Raw genomic sequence first — 27,490 nt, 5'->3', positions numbered from 1 at the left:
ACACAAGTCGAACCTGAAATGGAATTGGAGTATTACACCAAAGTAAAAGACTCTGGGGTGGGTGGGTGGGTGGGTGGGGAGAATACAGGTCCATGAAAGATGATGAATAACATAGTGGGGGTTGTATTGTTAAATGGGAAACTGGGGAATGTTATGCATGTACAAACTATTGTATTTACTGTTGAATGTAAAACATTAATTCCCCAATAAAGAAATAAATTATTTAAAAAAAAAGAAAAGAAAAAAATATATATATGAGAGGCACAGATACATGGAATTTTTTTCTAGGTTCAGTGAAGAGACCTCAGTGTTTCTCCAGAGTGTTTTTACTTTAAAAATCGATAGGTTTGAGCTCACCATTCATCTGTTTTTAAGCACCTGAGTTGTTTCCAGGTTTGGTTATTACAAATTGTGCTTCTATGAACATAGGCGTACACATATCTTTTTGGATGGGTGTGCTTAACTCCCTAGGGTATATGCCTAGGAGAGGAATTATTGGGTCATAAGGAAGGTCCATTTCTAGCCTTGTGAGGTTTCTCCAGACTGCTTTCCACTAGAGTTGGACCAGTTTACCTTCCTCCTTTGTCCCTACAACCTCTCCAGCATTTGTTGTCGTTGTTTCTAATGTATGACATTCTTGAAGTGAGATCTTCCATCTTCTGCACCCTATAATGATCCTGGGCCCATATTCTCAGAGAGATAAAGAATAGGAAAGCTTTCAGTGGAGGAGAAAGGATGCAGAACTCTGGTGGTGGGAATTATGTGGAATTGTACCCTTTTTATCCTATGGTCTTGTCAATCATTATTAAATCAATAAAAAATTATCCCAGAAATAATAATAATAGTCAATAACAGTTACCATCTGTAATGATCCATTTTACTGAAGGAAATTGTTTAAGCAAAGCTTTTGTTTTTGTTTAACTTAGAATGACAACATCCCCCCAAATCTTTATTTTGAAAATTTTCTAGTATATACAAAAGTATATTTATGCACTGCCTAATTTAGTCACTACTAGTACTTTCCTTCATTAAATTTTTCTGTCTTTTTCAGGGAGGCTTTGGTTAATTTTATTAATCTGTGAAGAGTTCTTAAAAAAGAATTAGGAATAAACACTAAGTCTCTATCTTGAGTAACTAGTTTTTGCAATTGATAATAATACTTTTGAGTTGGGTTCAATGTGAATGGGTCAGATCATTTTTGTTGTTTCTTTAGTGGGAAGACAGTAATTGTACAAGCAGTAATTAACTCTCAGATGTTTTAAATTTGGGACTTCACTTTGAGTCATTCAAGTGCGAAAATTAAGTAGCCATGCTAAATATATCAAGTTTGAGTGTAGAGGAGAAATTGAGTTACGTTATTTGACTTTAGTATATATATGGTATTTAAAGCTTTCAAAATACAAGAGAATCCTTAGAAGAGAGAGAAGAGGCTTGACCTAACCCATAGAAATTATGGCATTTAGAGTTCAAGTAAAGAATGATTTGTATTGAATTAGAAAGAAGGCTATTAAGGAGGTATAAGTTAAGATATAATCATTTCTCTAAAGGAGACCACTTAGAGAAAGGGGGACTATTTCAATCAAGTTGAATATAATTATGACGTTGAGTAAAATGTGACATAAAAGAGTGTCCACTACTTCATTGATCTGACAAGAACCTCTAGGTTGAGTGGCAAAAGGTTCAGAAAATCTTTTAAAAGTCTGACTTGATCTCTTCCAGCTGCAGTCTTGAAATATTTATGTTATGAAACAATGTGTTTGGCTTTATATCTCAATTCTTTTTTTAGTCACCAGGTTCCAGATGCTACCATGATGCCAGCCGGACTTCCTTGGGCAGACAACCCCACCAATGGGTCCTGGAGCCCTGCTTCCCCAGAGCCCTACCCCACTAGGGAAAGAAAAAGACAGGCTGAGAGTATGAATCGACCTGTCAATGCCCACGTTCAGTGGGGAAGCAATTACAGAAGCCAGACCTTCCACTTTCTGCACCCCATAATAACCCTGGGTCCATATTCTCAGAGGAATAAAGAATAGGAAAGCTATCAGGTGAGGGGATGGGATACGGAGCTCTGGTGGTAGGAATGGTACCCCTCTTATCCTATGGCCTTGTCAGTGTTTCCATTTTATAAATAAATAAATTAAAAAAAATAAACAATGACAAAAAATGGCCATGTTAATACTGAATATGTTATTGATTAAAAGAATGTTATAGCTTTTTTGGTCAGTGTGACTTTGGCTATGCTGCGGACAAAGAACTGTATTTTGCTGAAAACCTAAATTTATTCTGGATGTTTGAACAGGACATTTATGTGTGGTCATGACTATTCACACATTTTTTTTTTTTTAGTGGTTATTTGTTTCTCTTTTATTTCCTACCATTATAGCTGCCGGTTAGGCCAGTGTTCTAAGTCACCAGGGGTCCATGCAGTGGCACACCTGGTAGAGTATACATGTTAACATGCACGAGGACCCAGGCTCAAGTCCGTAGTCCCTAGCTGCATGGAGGGAAGCTTCAAGAGCAATGGAACAGTACTGAAATTATCTCTCTGGCCTCTTCCTCCTCCTCTATCTCTATCTCTTACCCTAAGTAGCTATAAGTGGTCATTGAGAATGGTAAAGTTGTACAGGTGCCAAACCCCAGTGCTTTCGAACCCTGGTGGCAAAATAAATAATCACAACATTGTCCCCCTCCAAAGAAAAGTTGTCTATTCTTTTTCTTTGATTTATTAATTTTATGTTTAAACTTTATTAGCGGTTTAATAAGATCAACAAGAGTGTAGAGGAAGAGGGGTACAATTCCATACAATTCCCACTACCAGAGTTCTATATTCCATTTCCTCCATTGGAAGCATCCCTATTTTTTTTTTTTTATCCCTCTAGGAATATGGACCAAAGAGCTTTATGGGTTGCAGATGGTGGGAGTTCTTGCTTCTGTAGTTGCTTCTCTGCTGATCATGGGAATTGACAGGCAGATCCATACCCCCAGTCTGTTTCTCTCTTTCCCTAGTGGGGCAGGACTCTGGAGAGGTGGGGTTCCAGGACACATTGGTGGGGTCATCTGCCCAGGGAAGTCAGGTTGGCATCATGGTAGTATCTGCAACACGGTGGCTGAAAAGCATCAAGATATAAAGCAAAACAAATTGTTTAATAATCAGGAACCTAAAGGTAAGAATGGGATTTGGGGTCTTCATGTTGGAAGAAGCTAGGAAGTTTATTTTAGGTATATTTCAAGGGGCCCATGACTTGACAAACTTTTGCCTGAGCCCGATACTTGTTGGCTATTCTTTCTTCAGTTATGGCGGAAGTGGTATATAGGGACCTGGAGTCCTGGTGTATGATGGAAAAGATCTTAAATTGGGGCTGAGAGTGTTCTGCAGACACGTACCATGGGATAAAGAAAAACTACTGGGAGTCGGGCAATAGTGCAGCGGTTTAAGCGCACGTGGCGCTAAGCGCAAGGACCTTAAGGATCCCAGTTTGAGCCCCTGGCTCCCCACCTGCATGGGAGTCGCTTCACAGGTGGTGAAGCAGGTCTGCAGGTGTCTATCTTTCTCTCCCCCTCTCTGTCTTCCCCTCTTTTATTTCTCTCTGTCCTAACAGTGGCGACATCAATAACAACAATAATAACTATAACAATAAAGCAAGGGCAACAAAAGGGAAAATAAATAAATAAATAGATAAAATTATTTAAAAAAAAAAGCTATTCATGTGTCAACACCCATACTGTAAACCACTAACTCCCCCCCCCCCCCGACCTCTAACAAAATGGGCAGTAAAAAAGGATGGAGACATATTGTACATAATGATTAAATTGACTATGTAATGTGACTTTGAAAGTTTTGTCCTGCTTAAATTGTTGGTCTGATATTTGTTATTTGAACTTGGGCAAACTACTTAAGTTTTTCTTACTATGTGGTTTTCATATCTGTCAAATGGGAACAATAGCAGTGTCTGCTTCATGTGATTATTGTGAAGAGTAAATTAACATATACATGCATATATAAATATATAGAGAGAGCATTTAGAATAATGGCAGATATGTAGTAGGCTAAAAAATACTAGCTCCCATGTCTTTTTTATAATATTTTATTTATTTATTAATGAGAGGGATAGGAGGAGGAGAGAGAGAATGAACCAGATATCACTCTGGTACATTTGCTGTCAGGGATTGAACTCAGGACCTCATACTTGAGAATCCAACACTTTATCCACTGCACCACCTCCCAGACTACCTAGCTCCCATTTCTTCTTTTATCTTCTTCTTTCTTCTTCTTTTTTTTTTTTAAACCAGAGCACTGCTCAGCTCTGGCTCATTATGTTCATGTGGGGGACTGAACCTGGGACTTCAGAGCCTCAGGCAAGAGCATCTCTTTGCATAACCACCATATTATCTACCCTCACCTCTATTTCCCATTTCTTAGTGTGAATTAGATTAATGCCGTTTACTCAATTGTAAAATATGATTAAGTTTTTAATTTTATTTATTTAATTTAAATGTTAACTTTTTAAAAATTTTTACTAGAGCACTATGGAGCTCCAGCCTATGGTGGTAGGGGGACATTGAACCTGGGACTTTAGTGCCTTAGGTACGAGAGTCTCTTTATATTACCATTAAGTTATCTCCCCTGCAGCATGATTCAAATTTGATCAGACTCTTTCAAAGAGAGAATTTTCTCTGTTGTGAGACTTTTCTAAATGTTAAACTTGCAGACCACCTCTTATTATCTGATATGGTTAGTGAGATCATTTAATTATTGATTAATAAATAATTTATATGAATAGTAGTTTATATGAACTGTTGTTTTCCAGCTGATGAAAAACAGATCTAGATAATTATGTAAACAGGTTAATGTTCCACTAATTTTAGAATAGGTTGAAGTATCTGTAAGTAGGATCTCACTTAAAATAGAATCAGACCTTTTTTTCTTTCTCTTTTTTTCCCTATCTCCCTCTCCCTCACACCTGCCCCTCATCCTGTCCCTCTCCCAGTCCCACCCCTTTCTTTCTCCTTCACCAGAGCATTGCTCAGTTTATGCTGAATTTATGGTTTATGGTGGTCCAGGGGATTAAACCTGCAACTTTGGAGCTTCAGCTATGACAGTTTGTTTGAATAACCATTATGCTCTCTCCCTCGCAAACTAGTGTCAGCTTTACACAGGCACCTATTTAATATATAGGAAAGGGCAAAAGTTCTCTCCTGAAATTTTATTGTTCTTAAAATAAGAAACTATATCATATTTAAATTAATCTCTTATTGTTTATATTGGACTGGATGAAATAATGTATGAGATCACCCCTGAGTAATTTCCATAATTCCTTGATATATCTGGCCCCCCTCACCAGATTATATATGAATATAAATGTTTTCAGCCTAAGCTTTCAGAATAAATTTGAGTTTGTAACTGAAACAAGTCCTTGTTGGCAGCACAACTAGGTTAATACTGACAAAGAATTGCTCTTTCTGTTTTAAGAGAACATATGTCTCTGTTTTAAGAGACATATGCATTTTCCCCATATGTAAGGAGATGCAGTTAGGCCATTCTTAAAGAGCCTTGTAATATTGAAATTCTACTGTGGTACGATTTACAAAATGTTAATGCATTTTACCTTATGAGGCTATTAAAAGTGGGTTATTTTGCTTTAAAATGGATACTTTTTAAAAAATATTACTTGATTTACCCACATTTTTCAAGCACAAACTCGTGGTAACCTAGCTGCCCCTCTGCCACCAACAAATGAGTGCAATACTTTTGTAAAATCTCCTTAGCAAAACTTTATAAAATATGTTGTGACTATTTAAAGGAGCAAATGACTATAATTTGCAATATATTTAAACTAGATGGGAAAGAATAAATAAAACTTGTGGGGTATATTCATCCCACTTGGCTATTTTTTAGTTTATTCACCGGAGACTTGACTCAAATAAAGGTTGAGTAGCCCTCTGTTTGCAGTTGGAGGTTTGACTACCATTTTTATTCCCTCATGTGACTTCCAAGAGTTGTTCAGACATTCAGATGCACACTTTTTTTTTTTTTTAAAGAAATGTTCTTACTTCAAGTAGGAGGTGTTTTATTCAGGTTGCCTGTCATTTTAATAAATGTCTTCTTTCCTTAGTGTCTCTACCTGAATTATTTTATTTTCACCACAGGGTCTAAAATGTGATCTAGTAGTTTTGTCTAAGAAGAATAGGGTGGCTATAGTGATACAATCAATCATTCATCTGCTATCTGTCAGTAAAGGTTTAAAGCAAATGAAAAAATAACCATACTTTTGGATGCCTCTTTCCAAACTGAACAGATTTCCCAGCATTTAGAGAAAAGGAAGATGAGGCATTTAAAAATATGTATAGTAAAAACTTAAACTCTTCTTATTTCTTCCATCTGTAAGAGGTATCATATCTTTCAAACATTTTTGCTGAAGTCACATATGGCCCATTTCTGAGGTCCCTTCCTAGTTTTGATCTTTCTTGTCTACTATGTAACACTTTTGTTGTTGTTGTTGTTTGTTCCCAGCTACTGAAAACTAGCTTCCTTGGCACTATTTCCCCTTGGTCTCTTTGGCTTTTTGATGTCAGTCTCCTTCATTGGGTTCTCTATTTCTTTCTCCCCTTTCAGGTCACAATTGTTTTGTTTTGTCATTTCTGTATTCTGCCTGGTTAATTTTATGACCTTCATTAATCTTATTCATTTGATGACTTTAAAATTGTGTCTCTAGTCCAGACTTTCGTATTGTACTTGGTACCATTTTTTTCTCAATTATCTATTGCAAATGTTCCAGTCTATAAATAGTCAATATAATGTTCTAATCTGAACTAATTAAAGTATCTTTCCTGGGGGCTGGGCAGTGCCAGTGGCGTACTTGGTTAAGGGCGCACATTACCATGCATGAGGACCTGGGTTTGAGCTCCCCACCTGCAGAGGAGACACTTCACTAGCAGTGAAGCAGGTCTACAGGTGTCTCTTTCTGTCTTTCTCTATTGCCTTACCCCTTCTCAGTTTATGTCTGTCCTATCAATCAATCAATCAATCAATCAAATTAAATATAACTTTTCTCCAAAAATCACTTATTTATTTCTGTATTATGCTGGCTAGTGTATATCTAGGTGTTGTTGGTTGATACACCATCTACTCATTTATCCACATAAGAAATTTGGGAGCCATTTCTTAACTGTTTGTTTGCTTTAACCCTGCACTGAACTGTCACTAAATCCAGGGAGTCTATTTCTTAATATTTCTCCCTCATATCCTCACTCTTGTGCTATTATTTTGAACCATGTCACATTTTTTATCATTAAAAATACATCTGCAATTTCTAAATTCACTCTGGTTCTACTCCTATTTGTACTCCTTTAAGAGTCTTTAAGAGTCTTAAGTAATTCTGCTTATATAAAATTTCTGTCTTTGTGATTTCCAGGTACCTATAGAAGTCCACAAAGTTTCAGTCAGTTGAACAAATACAGCTAAAAATATATCCATTGCCTGTTCATTGTTTTTGACACACTGGAATTTGTTGTAAACAAAGCTTTGGGAGGTATTCTATAAATTTCCAAGTTTCTTTTTTCTTCTGAAATTTCATGAGATTTAGGATATTTGGAAATAGCTAGAGATGAATGGTGACTTCTCACTTGGTAAAACTTATTTTATTTCTAGATGTACAGTACTCTACCATTTTACTCACCCTTAATGTTGGCCTGTCTCTTGTGGGCATCTAAGTTTTTGTTCTTGTTGGGTTAGTTTTAAACTCTGTCCATCCCCAATCCCTAAATTCTTTTTCTATCATTTATTTGATTACAAATTACACTTTTTAATCACCATAATTTACCAGTGTATTTAAATTAGAGAGAAAATAAAAAATATTTGTGAGGTACCTATAGCCCGACACCTGCCTATTTTTAAGCCTTTGTATGTGGCATTAAAGTCAAATAAAGACTGAATAGACCTCTGTTTACAATCAGGGCTTTTGACTTCCTTTTTATTCTCATGTGACTGTATAAAATTGATCTTGTGTGACTGGAAAGTGGCTTGGCTCTTGAAGCACACACATTTTACGTTACCATGTGTGAGGTCCTGGATTCAAGCCCCAGCACATGAGGTTACCATGAACGTTGCCTGGGGAGTTCCATGGACGGTGGAAAAATACTTTGGGGTCTCATCATTTTTCTTCCTTCTCTCACTTAAAAATGTGGAATTAAAAGTTGTGGAGCTAATTCAGTGTTACTGGACATGCGGAGGGCTGTATGTTCGTTCACCAGTACTACGCTAGAAATGATCTTGCTTCAAGTTCTTGCCTCAATATCCCTGACAAACTTATATTTTGGGAGCAGGGGCTGATGTGTAGTAGGGATCGAGCCTGGGTCCTCACATATAAGGCATGAGCTTGGGCGAGATAGCACAGTGGTCATGCAAAATTTGGGAGAGGTAGCATAGTATTCATGCAAAAGAGACTCATGCCTGAGACTTTGAAGTCCCAGGTTCAGTCTTCTGCACCACCATAAACCGGAGCTGAGCAGGGCACTAGTTTAGAGAAAAAGAAAAAGGTTTGGCAGTGAAATACAGCTCTAGTCCTAATACTGTTTTTTTTTTATTTTATTTTTATTTATTCTCTTTTGTTGCCCTTGTTTTATTGTTGTAGATATTATTGTTGTCGTTGTTGGATAGGACAGAGAGAAATGGAGAGAGAAGGGGGAAGACAGAGAGAGGAGAGAAAGATAGACACCTGCAGACCTGCTTCACCGCTTGTGAAGTGACTCCCCTGCAGGTGGGGAGCCAGGGCTCAAACCAGGATCCTTACACTGGTCCTTGTGCTTTGCACCACCTGCACTTAACCCGCTGCGCTACAGCCCGACTTCTTTTTTTTTTTTTTTTAACTTAAAATATGTGTGTCTTAAATGAGAAGAGACAAAGCAGCTCACCGTTGCTAGGGAGTGAACCTACAGTCTCTCATAGAAGTTACACACGTATAGAAGGAGCCAGGTGATTGGGCACACCTGGTTGAACACACACATTTCCATGCACAAGGACCTAGGTTCAAACTCCCAGCCCTCCACCTTCAAGGGGGAAGGAAGCCTTCATGAGTGATGCAACAGTGCTGTCGGTATCTCTCTGTCTCTCTTTCCTTTTTTTATTATTCTTACCTAAGGAAAAGAAAGAAGGAAGGATGAGGTCATCCACCAGGAACAGTGGATTTGTTATGCAGTCATGGAGCCCCAGACATGCCATGCACTCTACTACTGAGCCATTCCCTGACTGTCATAACATCTTTAAAAATATTATTTAGATTTATTGCAGTATGAACAATTAAAATGATATCTATTCTGTTAACACATTATCTAGCATATAATACTGTGTTTTGTACAGCTGATTTCTAGAGCTATGCTTCCTGTTTAACCAAAACCTTTTTTGGTTTTCAGGATAGTTGTTGGCATATGGGTACACCCTCTCATCTCTCCATAGTAGGAGTCTAACCAAACCTTTATGCTAATTAATTAGTAAATAAAGACTTTCCCTTCTCTCCAGTCCCTGGCAACTGCCATTTCATTTTTTGGTTCTGTGAATCTCACTATTTTAAATACTATGTATAAATTGAATCATGTATGATTTGCCTTTCTGTGATTGGCTTTTTACATTTGGCATATGGTTTTCAACATGATGTGATATGGTACAGGACTCCTTTTCAGAATTCTTCTTAGGTATTCCATTGTATAGATGCATCACATTCGTCTCCTCTTGTCTTTTCCCACTTGATAAACCAGCTCATCACTTAAGTTCCAGGCCGCTCACATTCTTCTTTGCAAAGCTGTCAAAACCAGATTGATTTCTTCCCTTTTTCCTTTCTTCTACTATGCTAACATCAACCTCTATTTTGTCGTGCATCTAGTTTACATTTACTGCAATCATTTGCCATCATGTCTGCCTTCCCTTGTGTTGGTCAGGAACTCTGTATAACCCAGACACTTGTTTCATTAATAATACAAGAACCTAGTACCTAGTACTTCTTAACAATATTTTTTATTAAATGAATGCAGAAATGGATAGATGAATCAACCAGGTATAGAACTCTGCCTGTGCCTTATTTGGATTAATTTTCTCTGTTAGTCTGAAGATAGATGGTCAATAGTAGATTTCTGCTAGAAACTAGTAGAAATCCTTATTATACCATCATAATGTATTCAGTTTTATAACTTACTAAAGTATTTCTGATCTGCATGATAAACAATATAGATAACTTAAGTCTTTCTGTTTTAAGGCAGATTCTAGATTAAGTTCGTAAAAGGCATTTACAAAAAGAAGAAAAGAAGATAAGTAAATTCCAAAATTCTTTTGGTATCTTGATGTACTTTATTTTTATTATTTCCCAGAGCATTGTACATCTCTGGTTTAAGGTAGTGCAGGGAACTGAACCTGACACTGGAGCCTCAGCCACGAGATTCTCTTTGCATAACCATTATGCTATCTATTCATGCCCGATACTTTTTTTTTTTTAAGACTACAGTATTATGAGTCGTTTTCTCCCCAAGACCTCTGTTATTTAGTTGTTATTGGAAATGCAAATCTTTATTTTGGCTAGATATCTTTTTCCTCCTGTAAATTTAAGATTTACAAACCAAATTTATTTCAAATTAAATAGTAAGAATGTTTTCGTTGGTTGGATATTATGAGCATTTTATCTTCAAAAACAATAACTTTACTAAAAATGTAGTTCTTAAAAGATAATGTGAATTTTAGAGTAGTATTGAACACAGTCTATATGTGGATCATTTAAAGCAAGTATTTATGTTAGTAGTTTCTGTGATCTTATATCTTTAATACTATTTTAATCATGAACAGGATATGATTAGGCAGAGAAACTTGCAAAATGTGTATTTACCCCTGTTTCTTAAGATTATTGCTTTTTAAAAAGCTAGTAGTATTCATTTTACTTATGTAAGATTATCATAACCATAGTATTTGCAGTTATAGCTGTGGCTCCTATGCAATACCTCCAACTTTCCTAATAAGATAGAGTATTTCCCATTTTTTACCTGTATAATATTCCATTGTAGGTGTGCACCAAATCTGTTTAGCCAGTTCCGTATAGATGCTGCTGCAATGAATACTTTTGAACTTTGCCATTTTGTGTATGTGGATAAAGATATTGAAAATTACTATTATTTTGTTGGGGAGTATACATTTTCAATGCTGATAAATGCTTTTATATTTGCCCTTTATGGGAGATAGCCCAGTTTACATTCCCTATGCCAACACACAAAAGAACTGGCTATTGGTTACAAAACATTTTTTTCAAATACAAATGGAAGTACCAACTTTCAGATAATCAATTAAATTGATAGGAGGAGAGGTGACGCTTAGGACTAGTTAGTTTGCATTAACTTTTTTGATGAGATTAAATGTTTTCTTTTTTAAAAAATATTTTACTAGTGATTTAGTAATATATTAGAATAGGGATATAATTCCACACCACTGCTACCACCAATGTTCTGTGTACCCCCACCACAGGCAGGACCACTTAGTTCTCCCACTGTCTGAAAGCTGGTTTGACATCATCATTATTATTTGGCAAGTTCTTGTGTTTCCGTTCCCTATATTCCACATGAGTGAAGCCATCTAATGGTTTTGCTTTTCTACCTACCTCACTAAGCATAGTCACCTATAGTTCCGTGAGACAGGACATTTTCAAGGGCTGTTTTTATCCTTTGTGATCGGGGGCAAAGTGCAGGGGGAGAAAACAGTGGGGTAAGATTGGCAATTTTTTATTATTAATTTTTTGTTTCAGTATTATTTTATTAGTGATTTAATAATTGTTGACAATCATTATTATTTTTTTTAATTTCTCTTTTATTGCCCTTGTTTTTATTGTTGTTGTAGTTATTATTGTTGTCTCTGTTGTTAGATAGGACAGACAGAGAGAAATGGAGAGAGGAGGGCAAGACAGAGAGGGGGAGAGAAAGATAGACACCTGCAGACTTGCTTGACCGCCTGTGAAGCGACTCCTCTGCAGGTGGGGAGCTGGGGGTTCTAACCGGGATCTTTATGCTGTCCTTGCGCGTCATGCCACATGCACGGAACCCACTGCGCTACCGCCCAACTCCCAGTCATTATGTTTTTTTAAAAGGACTTATTTATCTTCATAAGGGAGAGAATGAGATAGAAAGAGAACCCAGGAAATTACTCAGCTGTGGCGTTTGATGGCAACATGGATCGAACCTAGAAGCTCTGGGGTTTCAGGCATGCAAATACTGTACTCTAATACTGAGCTCTCGCCTGGCCTTCTTTAATGTAATTTTTTAAAAAATGTATTTATAAAAAGAAACACTGACAAAGCCACAGGATAAGAGGGGTACAGCTCCACACAATTCTCACCACCAGAACTCCGTATCCTATCCCCTCCCTTGATAGCTTTCCTATTCTTTAACCCTCTGGGAGCATGGGCCCAGGGTCATTATGGGGTGCACAAGGTGGAAGGTCTGGCTTCTGTAGTTGCTTCCCCACTGAACATGGGCGTTGGCAGGTTGATCCATACTTCCAACCTGTCTCTCTCTTTGCCTAGTGGGGCAGGGCTCTGGGGAAGAGGAGCTCCAGGACACATTGGTGGGGTCGTCTGCCCAGGGAAGTCTGGTTGGCATCATGGTAGCATCTCGAACCTGGTGGCTGAAAAAAGAGTTAACATATAAAGCCAAACAAATGTTGACTATTCATGAGCCTAAAGTAATTTTCAAGTGCTCTTTATCTGTCTTAAATGTGGCTTCTTGAGGAAGATAGAGTTTGCAAATATTTTTCAAGTTTGTCTTTTGACTTTGTTAGTCATATACTAAATTTATTCCATCTTTATTACATATTTGCCATGTACTCCTTTTCATTTATTTTTAATGTTGGATTTATCCATCACTTAGATTCATAGTTAACTGTTTATATCCCTGGAATATAAATGCATTAAATTTATTCCTGGTTGTTTTATCTTCTGTGTTTTTTAAAAAACCTTAAATGAAAAATTTCCCTTCCATTTTGTCTTCTAACTGATCATTGTTTACCTGAATTAATTTCTGTATATTTTATTTTTATTTCTATTTATCAGAGTGCGGTAAAGCTTGGGGTCAAACTTGGGATCCCGCGCATGCAAATCCTATGCATTACTTCCCTGGCCTGTTTTCCGAATTTTAGTTTTGCAGCATTTTACTTTAAATTAATATATTATTTGCAGTTTAACTTGTATTAGAATTTTTTTTTTTTTTTACAGAGACTCAGGGAGCGCGTTTATGGGGGGGGGGGGCGGCTCAGTCCTTTTTGGTCCCCACCTTCCGCATGGCTGACGGCATGTTGCTCAGTTATTCCTGGTTCCACTTGGCATGGATGTGGGTCCCCACCTGGTTCTTCTTTTTTTTTTTTTTTTCTGCCCCCACCTGCTTCTTGATGAACTTGAGCGCCCGCTTGTCCTTGGAGACCTTGAGCAACTCCATGGCCCGGCGCTCGTAGGGGACGAAGCCGCACACCTCGCAGATATGTCCCACATGAACTTGGTGTGCTTGGTGAGGAGCCTGCGGTGGCGGCTGTGCATTGGCTGGCTCAACTTCTTGGTCACCTTGTGGCCCTTGTTGAGGCCAGTGGCTATCCGGTAGCGCACAGCCATGGCTGCTGCTCTCCTCAGACTGCCGGGGCGGGCGTCTTTGAATATTTAACTTATAAAATGTTATCATCTATAAATAGTGATTAATTTCTGTCTTCCCTGCCAACTTTATATTTCTAACCTGTTTAACGAGTCTAATGATGCTTCTAAGTATTTTCTTTTTTTTTAATTTTTTTTTTTTTATTAAAGAAAGGATTAATTAACAAAACCATAGGGTAGGAGGGGTACAACTCCACAGAATTCCCGCCACCCAATCTCCATAACCCACCCCCTCCCCTGATAGCTTTCCCATTCTCTATCTCTCTGGGAGCATGGACCCAGGGTCATTGAGGGTTGCAGAAGGTAGAAGGTCTGGCTTCTGTAATTGCTTCCTCGCTGAACATGGGCGTTGACTGGTCGGTCCATACTCCCAGGCTGCCTCTCTCTTTCCCTAGTAGGATGGGTCTCTGGGGAAGCTGAGCTCCAGGACACATTGGTGGTGTCTTCAATCTAGGGAAGTCTGGCCGGCATCCTGATGACACCTGGAACCTGGTGACTGAAAAGAGAGTTAACATACAAAGCCAAACAAATTGTTGAGCAATCATGGACCCAAAGCTTGGAAAAGTGGAGAGGAAGTATTAGGGAGGTACTCACTGCAAACTCTAGTATACTTCTGCTTTCTTACTTTGGTGCCATACTCCAAACTCAGTCAATTTCTGCTTTGCGTTTCTACTTCTTCTTTTTTTTTTTTTTACATGCATAACATTCCCCAGATTCCCATTTAGCAATACAACCCCCACTATTTCATTCATCATTTTTCATGGACCTGTATTCTCCCCACCCACCCACCCACCCCAGAGTCTTTTACTTTGGTGTAATATTCCAATTCCATTTCAGGTTCGACTTGTGTTTTCTTTTCTAATCTTGTTTTTCAACTTCGGCCTGAGAGTGAGATCATCCCATATTCATCCTTCTGTTTCTGACTTATTTCACTCAACATGATTTTTTCAAGGTCCATCCAAGATCGGCTGAAAACGGTGAAGTCACCATTTTTTACAGCTGAGTAGTATTCCATTGTGTATATATACCACAACTTGCTCAGCCACTCATCTGTTGTTGGACACCTGGGTTGTTTCCAGGTTTTGGCTATTACAAATTGTGCTGCCAAGAACATATGTGTACACAGATCTTTTTGGATGGATGTGTTGGATTCCTTAGGATATATCCCCAGGAGGGGAATTGCAGGGTCATAGGGTAGGTCCATTTCTATCCTTCTGAGAGTTCTCCAGACTGTTCTCCACAGAGGTTGGACCAATTGACATTCCCACCAGCAGTGCAGGAGGGTTCCTTTGACCCCACACCCTCTCCAGCATTTGCTGCTGTTACCTTCTCTGATGTGTGACATTCTCACAGGAGTGAAGTGATATCTCATTGTTGTCTTGATTTGCATTTCTCTGACAATCAGAGACTTGGAGCATTTTTTCATGTGTTTCTCGGCCTTTTGGATCTCTTCTGTGGTGAATATTCTGTCCAATTCCTCCCCCCATTTTTGGATGGGGTTATTTGTTGTCTTGTTGTTGAGTCTGGTAAGCTCTTTATATATGTTGGTTATTAAACTCTTATCTGATGTATGGCATGTAAAGATCTTCTCCCATTCTGTGAGGGGTCTCTTGATTTGGGTAGTGGTTTCTTTTGCTGTGAAGAAGCTTTTTAATTTGATGTAGTCCCATAGGTTTATACTTGCCTTAGTCTTCCTTGTAATTGGATTCGTTTCATTGAAAATGTCTTTAAAATTTATGCGGAAAAAAAGTTCTTCCAATATTTTCCTCTAAGTATCTGATAGTTTCTGGTCTAACATCCAAGTCCTTGATCCACTTGGAATTTACTTTTGTATTTGGTGAAATACAGTGATTCAGCTTCATTCTTCTGCATGTTTCAACCCATTGTTTCCAACACCATTTGTTGAAGAGACTCTGCTTTCCCCATTGAATAGTCTGGGCCCCTTTGTCAAAGATTAGATGTCCATAGGTGTGGGGCCTCATTTCTGGGCTCTCAATTCTATTCCACTGGTCAGTGTGTCTGTTCATGTTCCAGTACCAAGCAGTTTTGATGACAATGGCCCTATAATATAGTTTGAGATCTGGCAGTGTGATGCCTCCGGTTCTGTTCTTTTTTCTCAAGATTGTTTTGGCAATTCTAGGTCTTTTCTGGTTCCAGATAAACATTTGTAGCATTTGTTCTATTCTCCTAAAAAATGTGCTTGGGATCTTGATGGGGATAGCATTAAATTTGTAGATGGCTCTGGGTAATATATTCATTTTGATGATGTTAATTCTTCCAACCCATGAGCATGGAATATCTTTCCACTTCTTTGTGTCTTTTTCAATTTCTTTGAGTAGTGACTCATAATTTTCAGTATACAAATCTTTCACTTCTTTGGTTAGGTTTATTCATAGATATTTTATTGTTTTTGTTGCTATAGAAAAAGGAACTGATTTCTGGATTTCAATTTCTTCTAACTTAGTGTTTGCATAGAGGAATGCCACTGACTTTTGAATGTTAATTTTATAGCCTGATACATTACTGTATTGCCTGATGATTTCCAAAAGCTTCTTGCTAGATTCCTTAGGTTTTTCCATGTATACTATCATGTCATCTGCAAATAAGGAGAGTTTGACTTCTTCTCTTCCAATCTGTATCCCTTGAATTCCTTGCTCCTGCCTGATTGCTATGGCAAGAACTTCCAACACTATGTTGAATAGTAATGGTGATAGTGGGCAGCCCTGTCTAGTACCTGATCTGAGGGGAAATGCTTCCAGTTTTTCACCATTGAGTATGATGTTGGCTGTAGGTTTGCTATATATAGACTCCACTATCTTCAGGAATTTTCCATCTATTCCTATTTTTTGTAGTGTTTTGATCATAAAGGGATGTTGGATTTTGTCAAAGGCTTTCTCTGCATCTATTGATATGACCATGTGGTTTTTGGTCTTGCTTTTGTTGATGTGGTGGATCACATTGATTGATTTACGTATATTAAACCAACCTTGCATGCCTGGGATAAACCCCACTTGGTCATGATGAACAATCTTTTTGATATACTGCTGTATCCGGTTGGCTAGAATTTTGTTCAATATTTTCGCATCTATGTTCATCAGAGATATTGGTCTGTAGTTTTCTTTTTTGGTTGTGTCCCTGTCTGCTTTTGGTATCAGGGTGATGTTGGCTTCATAGAAGCTGGCAGGGAGTATTCCAGTGTCTTCAATCTTCTGGAAGACTTTTAAAAGTAGAGGTATTAGTTCTTCTTTGAAAGTTTTGTAGAATTCATTTGTAAAACCATCTGGTCCAGGACTTTTATTTTTGGGAAGATTTTTGATAACTGTTTCAATTTCATTAGCTGTGATGGGCCTGTTCATGTTATCTACTTCCTCTTTACTTAGTTTTGGAAGTTGGTAGGTATCTAGGAAATCATTCATTTCTTCCAGGTTCTCTAACTTGGTGGCATATAGTTGTTCATAGAAGCCTCGCATGATATGTTGAATTTCTGCAGTGTCTGTTGTGATATCTCCTCTTTCCTTTACTATCCGATTTATTTGGGTCTTCTCCCTTTTTTGTTTTGTAAGTCTGGCTAAAGGTTTGTCGATTTTGTTTACTCTTTCGAAGAACCAACATTTACTTTCATTGATCTTTTGTATGGTTTTCCTATTCTCAATGTTATTTATTTCTGCCCTAACTTTAGTAATTTCTGTCCTTCTGGTTGCTTTAGGGTTCCTTTGTTGTTCTTCTTCTAGGTCTTTAAGATGTGCAATCAGGCTGTTTATTTGTGCCTTTTCTTGTTTCCTAATGTGTGCTTGTATAGCTATGAACTTCCCTCTCAGTACTGCCTTAGCTGTGTCCCAAATATTTTGATAGCTTGTGTCTTCATTTTCATTGAACTCTCGAAACATTTTGATTTCTTCCTTGATTTCCTCTTTGACCCAGAAGTTGTTAAGAAGTGTACTGTTGAGCTTCCACATTTTGGTACTGTTACTAATCTTTTGTTGATTGTTAAGTGTTAGTTTAATTCCACTGTGGTCTGAGAAGATGCTTGGGATGATTTCAGTGCTCTTGAATAGGCTGATGCTGTCTTTGTGGCCTAACATATGGTCTATCCTTGAGAATGATCCATGTGGATTTGAGTAAAATGTGTATTCCAGTTTCTTGGGATGAATGACTCTGAAAATGTCCAATAGTTCTAGTTTATCTATCTCTTCATTTAGCTCCCTTATGTCTTTACTGATTTTCTTCCTGGATGATCTGTCAAGTTGAGAGAGTGGGGTGTTGAAGTCCCCTACTATGATTGTGTTACTGTTAATATATTGCTGTAGCTCTTTCAGTAGAAGTTTGATGTATTTAGATGGCTTCTCATTGGGTGCATAGATGTTAATAATTGTTAAGTCCTCTTGATTGACTGATCCTCTGAGCATTAAGTAGTGTCCATTCCTATCTTTTTTAATCTTATCTATTTTAAAGTCTATCATGTCAGATCTGAGAATAGCTGTTCCTGCCCTTTTTTGTGGGCCATTGGCTTGAATGATAGTTTTCCATCCTTTCACTTTAAGTCTGTGTTTGTCTTGTTGAGTTAGGTGAGTTTCCTGTAGACACCATATTGTTGGGTTGTGTTTTCTGATCCATCTTCCTACTCTGTGTCTTTTAATAGGTGAATTCAGGCCATTCACATTTATTGATATCAAAGATTGAAGATATTTTAACGCCATTCTTGTAGAGTTTTAGAGTGTTTTGATATATGTTCTATTTGTGGTGGTCTGGTTGTTTATAGGAAACCTTTCAGAACTTCTTTCAAGGCAGGCTTGGTGATGGTTGCTTCCTTTAACTGTTGCTTGTCTGAGAAGGTTTTGATGCTTCCATCTAGTCTGAATGACAATCTAGCAGGATATAGTATTCTTGGCTGAAAGCCTTTCTCATTGAGCACTCGATAGATATCTTGCCATTCTCTTCTGGCCTGTAGTGTTTGTATGGAGAAGTCTGCTGCTAATCTTATGGGTTTTCCTTTGTAGGTGACTCTTTGTTTTTCTCTTGCAGCCTTGAGGATCCTTTCTTTATCCTTATTCCTTTCCAATCTAAGTATGACATGTCTTGGTGTCTTTAGGTCTGGGTTAATTCTGTTTGGGACCCTCTGGGCTTCTTGAATCTTTATGTCTTTGGTGTTGTCTAGACTAGAGAAATTTTCAGCTATTATGGCCTGGAGAACGCTTTCTTCCTCCCCTTCTCTTTCTTCCTCTGGTAAGCCAATAATGCGTATATTGTTTCTTTTCAAGTCATCCCATAGGACTCTGTTGTTGTTTTCAGCATCTCTTAATCTCTTTTTGAGATCTCCTACTTCTTTTTTAGTTGTCTCTAATTCATCCTCAATCTTGCTAATTCTGTCTTCAGCCTCATTGATTCTATTCTCTCTGCCCTCTACTGCTTTCTGGAGTTCATCTATTTTGTTGCCCTGCTCTGATACTGTTTTAGCTTGTTCAGCTAGTTGCCTTCTTAGCTCAGCAATTTCAGCTTTCAGCTCTCTAATAACCATGAGATTATTAGAATTTTCTTCCATATTCTCATTTGTTGTTCCTGCAGTTCTGATTACAATTTTTTCAAATTCTTTACTCACTCCTGTTATTATTTCCTTAGCTAATGTTTGGATGTTGAACTCGTTGTTTTGTGCTTCGCCCTCTGGAGGACTTTTAGCTGGACTCTTGTCCTGGTTCGAGTCTCCAATATTTTTTCTTGTTGTTTTAACCATTTTATATAAGTTAACAGTTTTTTCAATCCCTGAGTTGGAGTTCAGTGGTGTAAAAGCCTTTTTTTTTTTTCCCCTGTAGGCTATGGTAGCCTGAGGGCTTTTAAACTATCAATAGGCTTCTTGGCTTAATCACTGACTCCTGACCAAGAGATAAAGCAGGGTGTGGCAGAGATAATCCAGTGGTTATGCAAAGAGACTTTCACAGCCCTTCAGCTATGCCACCGAGGTATAGGTCTTCTCCTGAGTTTCCCGGTTAGATCTCTGTGCCCTGGTGTCCCTCCCTGTTGCTGCTCCAGATTCTGAGGGTAGTAGCAATGGAGACTCAGAGTTGTACTTGGTGAGTCTCTGGGGAGTCCTTTCCTCCCTTCAGCTGTCCCCTTGTTGGTGGAGCAGACTGGAGGTGGTGTCTCCACTGACAAACTGTCGAACTGTTAGCAGTCACTTAATCTCTCCTTAGGCCCCTCTCTCCTCTCTGTCACCAGCCACGCGTGTTTGTACTCACGGGTGATTTACTGGGTTTCTGTGGTCATTCTAGTCCTGTCTTGTTTCGGTCCGGGTGTTCTCCTTTGGTATTCCTGGTTGATCCAGGAGAGGAGAGGAGAGGAGAGAAAGCGATCTGCTGCTCGTAGCTCCGCCTCCCGAACTAAACCTCTAAGTATTTTCAGTAACGTTAAATAATGATAGTGAGCTCTTTTTTTCTCTCTTGTTGTGAAAAAGTGCTTTAGAACCAGCAAAATAGCTCACTTGGATAGTGTACCTGCTTTACCATACATATATGTGACCCAGAATTGAGCCTGGCCCCACTGCATTGCTCCTGTTGTGCCTTCTCCACCTCTCTTTCTCTCTCTCTCTTCCCCCCCCATGTCTCTTTCTGTCTGAAAAATGCTATTCTAGAGTAGTGAGGCCCCAGTAACAACAAATAACAAAGTATGCAAAACGTTACTAAGGTATATTTGCACATACCATTGTGTGTTTGTACTTTGTTTCTGGTTTCATTTATTCTTATTTCTTTTCTTCTTGTATGTCATTCACTTGCAGATGGTCCCTGACTTTATGATTTTTTATTACTTTACAATTATGTAAAATCAATATGCATTCAGTAGAAGTAGTACTTTGAATTTTGATCTTTTCTGGGCTAGCAGTCTATGGTATAATATACTTTTCGCTGCTCAACAATGACAAGTCACAACCCCCAGTCTTCCAAGCTATTATCAGAGTAAATGTCTGACACTCTCCAGTATACTGTGTTGCCAGCATTTCCTAGATATTGTGCTTTGTGCTTTCTGCATTCTGTCATTTCTTTTCTTTTAAATTTTTATTTATAAAAAGGAAGCATTGACAAAAAAAACATAGGATAAGCAGGGTACAACTCCACACAATTCCCACCAGAGGGGTACAACTCCACACAATTTCCACCAGCAGAACTCTGTATCCCATCCCCTCACCTGATAGCTTTCCTATTCTTTATCCCTCTGAGAGTATGGACCCAGGGTCATTATGAAGTGCAGAAGGTGGAAAGTCTGGCTTCTGTAATTGCTTCCACTGCTCAGCTCTGGCTGATGGTGGTGTTGGGAATTGAACCAGGAACTTTGGATTTTTCAGGCACAAGAGAGTCTCTTTGCATAACCATTATGCTATCTACCCCCACCCCATTCTATCATTTCTATAAAATGCTTACAGAATTTTGTCTGAAACATTGAATACTTTATTTATTTATTTATTTTTAATCTTTTTTTATCGTTGTAGTTATTGTTGTTATTGATGTTGTTGTTGTTAAGACAGAGAGAAATAGAGAGAGGAGGGGAAGACAGGGTGGGGGAGAGAGAAAGATAGACACCTGCAGACCTGCTTCACCACTTGTGAAGTGACTCCTCTTCTAAGTGGGAAAGCAGGGGCTTGAACCTGGATCCTTACGCCGGTCCTTGCGCTTTGTACCACATGTGCTTAACCCGCTGCACTACTGCCTGACTCCCCTTTTAAAGTTTTTTTAAAAAAATATTTATTTATTTATTTATTTATTTATTTACTCCCTTTTGTTGCCCTTGTTGTTTTATTATTGTAGATATTATTGTTGTTACTGGTGTTGTCGTTGTTGGATAGGACAGAGAGAAATGGAGAGAGGAGGGGAAGACAGAGGGGGAGAGAAAGACAGACACCTACAGACCTGTTTCACCACTGGTGAAGTGACTCCCCTGCAGGTGGGTGAATACTTTATTTTAAAATAGGCTTTATGTTAGTGAATTTTTTCCCCACTATAATCTAGTCTAAGTGTGAACATATTTAAAGTAGTGTGGATTAAGCTATAATGTATTATAGGCTAAGTATATCAAATGCATTTTTGACTCATGATATTTTCTACTTATGATAGATTTATCAGGATGTATCCCTACTGAATATTGAGAAGGGTTTGTAGTTTTAATATTCTTCACTGTTTCCTGAATTAGTTTTTCAAATACACCTCCTGCATTATTTTAGTGGTTCCTACAAGAGAGTATACTTTCTGTCTTTTAAATTATTACATGTTTGCAAGCAATATCTTATTACCTTATGGAGAGTGTAAAAACTTACATCATGCTAGAAATCCATTTACCTTTCTTCCACCTTTTGTGCTCTTGTTGCCTTAAATCTTACTTCTACATATGCTATGAACCTCATGACATTTAGAAGTTTTTCTTTTCTGTTTACCCAACTATTTATTTGTATTTGAGGTTTGTTTTTTTTTGGTTTGTTTTTACATTCTCTTGTGTAGTCACACATTTTCATTTGGTGCCATTAGAATAGATTTTTAATATAAATTGGACTGCTCTACTGGAGTTTGTGTATCTATATCACCATCTTTTTTGAATGATATTTACATTGGGTATTAACTTTTATTTTGGCAGCTCTCCTTGTTCCCCTCCTCTGTGTTAGAAATGAAATGTCATCGTTTTTTCCAACTGTGACACCATCTCCCCAGACAATAACTTCAGTCACCTGCATGTTAGATGTCAAGCTTAGGCAAAAATTAGTAGGGTCATGGGCCTCTTGGAATATACTGAGAATAGACCTATTAGCTTTTTCCAAAGTGGAGACTCCAAATTTTTTTTTTTTTTAAATTATCAGAGCACTGCTCATCTCTGGCTTATGGTGGTTCAGGGAATTGAACCTGGGACTTTAGAGTCTCTTTGCATAACCATTATGCTATCTACCCCTGCCTGACCCCAAATCGGAAATTGCCGGGGCAAGCATAGGGGTGCCTCTTCCTGGGCGCATACTCTCTGGGTTGGAGAGAACTCAGCTGGAGCCAGCCTGGGCTGCTACTCACTCAGCTATGTGAGGGAGATGACTCATGAACAGAGCTACAAGGCAATTCGATTCTTTATTGATCAGGGAGCCCAGGCTTTTAAAGGTCAGACCCAGAAGTGGCAAGTCAGAAAGGGAAATGGCTTGACATGGTTTGGAAAGGGGTGGAGAAAGGCAAAAGGGGGCTGAGAAAGGTAACTTCCTTAGCAACTGCTGTGAGGGTTTTAACTGGCAGGATAAATAATAATACCCTGCAGGTAGGGAGGGTCTTGAGGGTAGAAAGAAGATAGATCAAAGGAATGAAATGAGTGGGGATCTTTCAGGCAAAACAATTATTATGTAGATAATAAGGGAGCAGGCCATAGTATCAGGAATGCAGGGTGCTTTGTGAGACAGGGAGTCTGATAAGACAGGGCAAACCTACTAAGCCTCAAAGGATTTTTCTTTTTTTATTATTATTATTTTTATTTAGTGGATAGAGACAGCCAGAAATTGAGACAGAAAGGGGTGATATAGAAGGAGAGAGACACCTGAAACCCTGCTTCACCACTTGTAAATCTTTCCCCCTGCAGGTGTGGTCTGAGGACATGAACCTGGGTCCTTGCACATTGTGACATGTGTGCTTAACCAGGTGCGCCACCACCCGGCTGCCCCTCAAAGGATTTTTCTCTCAGCTCTTTTACTCTCCTTTCCCACTTTACCTTTTGGAGTTGGAATGTCTCTGATTAGCTCTTTTACCCCAGCCCAAGCTTATAAAAGCCAAGATCTTCAAGTGTTAGACGAAGACTTTTCTCAGTTCTGATAACTTGCATCATACCTTGAGGGACAGCTTCCTTAGGATTGGAAGAAGTCTCACACATGGCAAGGAAATACCTTTCTCAGCTATCTTACATATGCTGAGCACTCTGTCATGACTCATAATTGCTTTTTTCAAGTTCATGTGTTTTAATTATCTATATTTCAAATGAGTAAAAACATTCAGTAGTCAGCTCTCACCTCCTTAACTTTACAAATCATACTAGCCTACAGTTCCATTCATTTCATCCCAAAGGATACAGTATTATATTTTTTATTTGCACAGTAGTATTTCGTTGAATATAGATTCCATAGCTATTTTTTCTTTTACTTACCTGCCACCAGGGTTATCACTGAGGCTCTGTGCCTACATGATGAATACACTCCACCTGAAAGCCAGTAAGCCAGTTTTTCCTTTTTTTTTTTTCTTCATTTGCTAGGAGAGAGAGAAATTGAGAGAGGAGGGGGAGAGAGGCAGAGACACACCTACAGTACCTGCTTTATCTCTCGTGAAGCTTCTTCCCTGAAGGTGGGGAGTAAGGGGCTCAAACCTGGTTGAGTCTTTGCACATGGTAATGTGTGTGCTTAACCAGGTATGCACTACCCATATTCCCTCCATAACTTCTTCTTTTTTTTTTTTTTTTCCTCCAGGGTTATTGCTGGGCTCGATGCCTGCATCATGAATCCACCGCTCCTGGAGGCCATTTTTTCCCCCTTTTGTTGCCCTTGTTGTTGTAGCCTCGTTGTGGTTATTATTATTGCCATTGTTGATGTTGTTCGTTGTTGGATAGGACAGAGAGAAATGGAGAGAGGAGGGGAAGACAGAGAGGGGGAGAGAAACATAGACACCTGCAGACCTGCTTCACCGCCTGTGAAGCGACTCCCCTGCAGATGGGGATCCAGGGGCTCAAACTGGGATTCTTACGCCATCCTTGCGCTTTGTGCCACATGCGCTTAACCCACTGCCCAACCACCTGACCCCCCCCTCCATAACTTCTTTATCCAGTCATCTGTTGATGGGCATTTAGGTTGCTTCAATTCCTTGGCTATTGCAAATTATGGAGCTGTGAACTTAGAAATGCAAATGTCCATCTATCTGGATTAGTGTTCTCGTCTTCTTTGGATATATACCTAGGAATGGTATTGCTGCACCATAAGGTATTTTGATCTTTATTTATTTAAGAGTTCTCCATGCTGTTTTCCATAGGTGTTGTACACGTGTTTGTATTCCCACCCACAGTGTACTAGAGTTCCCTTTTCTCCACATCTTTGCCACACCTTGTCATCTCCTGTTTTGTTGAGGATGTTCTGGAATGTACTTAGGTGTCTTTGTATCATAAACTCTGGTAGTTTTTTAAAACTCTGATTTTTGTCATTTCTCCAGTTTGTTAAGGTGATAACAAGGGTCTCTTCTGATTCTCTTCATTGTATTGGAAACAAAAGTTCTATGTTCTTTCTGTCCCTCTATATTCTTTGCTTCTCTGGACAAAACCACACTGGGAGCGTTTTTGCCAGCAGCCTGCTTACACCTGTTTCCCCAGCCATTGTTTCAAATAGCAGAAAGGCTTTTGAGCTTACAAATGAGTCCCTCAGCAATAGGAAGCATATTTTTGAGTTCAGTTCCCATTGAGTACTCTCATCATCTCTCATTCATTGTGTCACCTTCCCCCAAGTAGCTTTTCATAGTATCATCTGCTTTGGGATGCCTCACCTGCTTTGGGATCTATGAATTTTATCTATTGCAACTCATGTTAATAAGAGAGAATTCAGAGTGTGTATATATATATATATATATATATATATATATATATATATATATTTCTTCACACACATATCTACCTACTCCAGAGAGAAAGGAAAAGAGCAAATGATGACTGAGGGAATCTGTTAGTTTATGTAGCTGTGTTCGCAGAACAAGTTCCATTTAACTGTAACAAGCTATGTATTTTTATTTTCTTTATGCAGCTCTGGAGACTGATATACAGAAAGGTTAGAAACCCTCTCTGAAGTCACATAGGTAGTAAATAGGAGAATTTGAACTATAGTTAATTAATTTTGTTGAATAATATGGTGGTAATGAAAAGCATCATCTTTTTTATTATTATTTTATTTTATTTATAAAAAGGAAACACTGACAGAACCATAGGATAGGAGAGATACAACTCCACACAATTCCCACTGCCAGAACTCCGTATTTCCTCCTCCCTTGATAGCTTTCCTATTCTTTAACCCTCTGGGAGTATAGACCCGAGGTCACTGTGGGATGCAGAAGGTGGAAGGCCTGACTTCTGTAATTGCTTCCCCGATGAACATGGGTGTTGACAGGTTGATTCATACTCCCAGCCTGCCTCTCTCTTTCCCTAGTAGAGCAGGGTTCTGGGGAATTGGAGCTTCAGGACACAATGGTGGGGTTGGCTGTCCAGGGAAGTCTGGTTGGCATCATGGTAGAATCTGGAACCTGGTGGCTGAAAAGAGAGTTAAGATATAAATCCAAACACATTGTTGACTAATCATGAACCTAAAGGCTGGAAAAGTGCAGATGAAGAGTTGGGGGGGGGGGGGAATCCTCCATTTAGTTATATTCCAAAGGGCCTGTGGCTATACTAGTTTTTTTTTTTTTTTTTTTTTTCCGCAAAAGCATCATCTTTGAAGCATCTATTTTATATTACTGTTTGAATTCTTTTCAGAGTTTGGGATAATGTACACCTTCTTTTTTTTACAGAGAGAGGATGGATGGTTACCAGAATCATCAGAAAACATTGAAACTCAAACTATTGAAAAGTCAAGTTCACCTAAAGTTAAAGAGCCAAAGAGAAAAAAAATCAAAAGAGGAAAAATTGCCTCTCAAGAGTTAGGAGGAATTTAAATGAAATGACAGTCTGAGCTTTAAAGTCAAGTGTTGGGGCCAGGTGGCAGTGCACTTAGTTAAATGCACATGTTACAGTTTGCAAGGACTCAGGTTCAAACCCCTGGTCCCTATATGCAGCTTTGTGAGTGGTGAAGCAGGGCTGCAGGTGTTTCTCTGTCTTTTTCACTATTGCCCCCTTCCCTCTCAATTTCTGTCTTTCTCTATCCAGTAAATAAAGATAATAAAGGTTAAAAAATTAAACATATGTGGAGTTGTACCCCTCCTACCTTATGCTTTTGTTCACTAATCCTTTCTTAAATAAAAAATAAAAAAATTAAAAAAAATTAAACATAAATAAAGGCAATTGTTTGAGTAACAAAGTGACGGTACACTGTTTTGGTGGCAAGGTGACTGCTTTTGGACTAGAAGTTCAAGACCGTCTTCAAGCCGAATCTGGAGAATGAATACAGAGTTGCATATGCTATGCTAGAGGAACAACATTACTGGAATTAATATTTATTATTGGCATCACCTGAGAAGTTATTTTTTAATTCCTCTCATGTGCTAAGCATTACCTGTTTCTTTTTTTGTTTGTTTAGTTTTTTGTTTGTTTTTTTCTTTGCCTCCAGGGTTATTGCTGGTGGAGGGGGGCTCCTGCCAACACTATGAATCCACTGAACCTGGAAGCCAGTTTTTCTATTTCATTGAATAGGACAGAGAGAAGTGAGAGATCAGAGGAAGGTAGAAAGGGAGAGAGAAAGATAGACACCTGCATACCTGCCTCTCCACTTGTGAACTTCACACACACACACACACACACACACACACACACACACACACACACACGAGCCAGGGGCTCCAACCTGGATCCAGCTAATTCCCTGGCCCTAGCTGTTTTATTAACTGTTTTATTAACTTTATCTTGATAACTTGAAGTACATAAGGTTCAAAAAAAATTATTATTCCCTGTGGAGAGCAGTCTGGAGAACTCTCAGAAGGCTATAAATAGACCTACCCTATGACCCTGCAGTTCATCTCTTGGGGATATATCTTACAAAACCCAACATACCTATCCAAAAAGATTTGTGTATACCTATGTTCATAGCAGCACAATTTGTAATAGTCAAAACCTGGAAGCAACCCAGGTGTCCCAACAGATGAGTGGCTGGGCAAGTTGTG

At 38.6% G+C, this 27,490-nt stretch overlaps 1 protein-coding gene and 1 pseudogene across 10 annotated transcripts in view; one reads left to right on the top strand and one right to left on the bottom strand.

Moving 5' to 3' along the window:
• Positions 1–27,490, top strand: part of VTI1A (vesicle transport through interaction with t-SNAREs 1A) — a 456,447-nt gene that overhangs the window by 51,934 nt on the left and 377,023 nt on the right. The gene's annotated exons all lie outside the window — the stretch shown is intronic.
• On the bottom strand, positions 13,146–13,847 carry LOC132532633 (large ribosomal subunit protein eL36-like; annotated as a pseudogene).

The sequence above is a fragment of the Erinaceus europaeus genome, chromosome 14, assembly GCF_950295315.1.
Source record: "Erinaceus europaeus chromosome 14, mEriEur2.1, whole genome shotgun sequence".
In the NCBI taxonomy this organism is placed as follows: domain Eukaryota; kingdom Metazoa; phylum Chordata; class Mammalia; order Eulipotyphla; family Erinaceidae; genus Erinaceus; species Erinaceus europaeus.
This window is presented reverse-complemented; position numbering and strand designations above follow the sequence as displayed.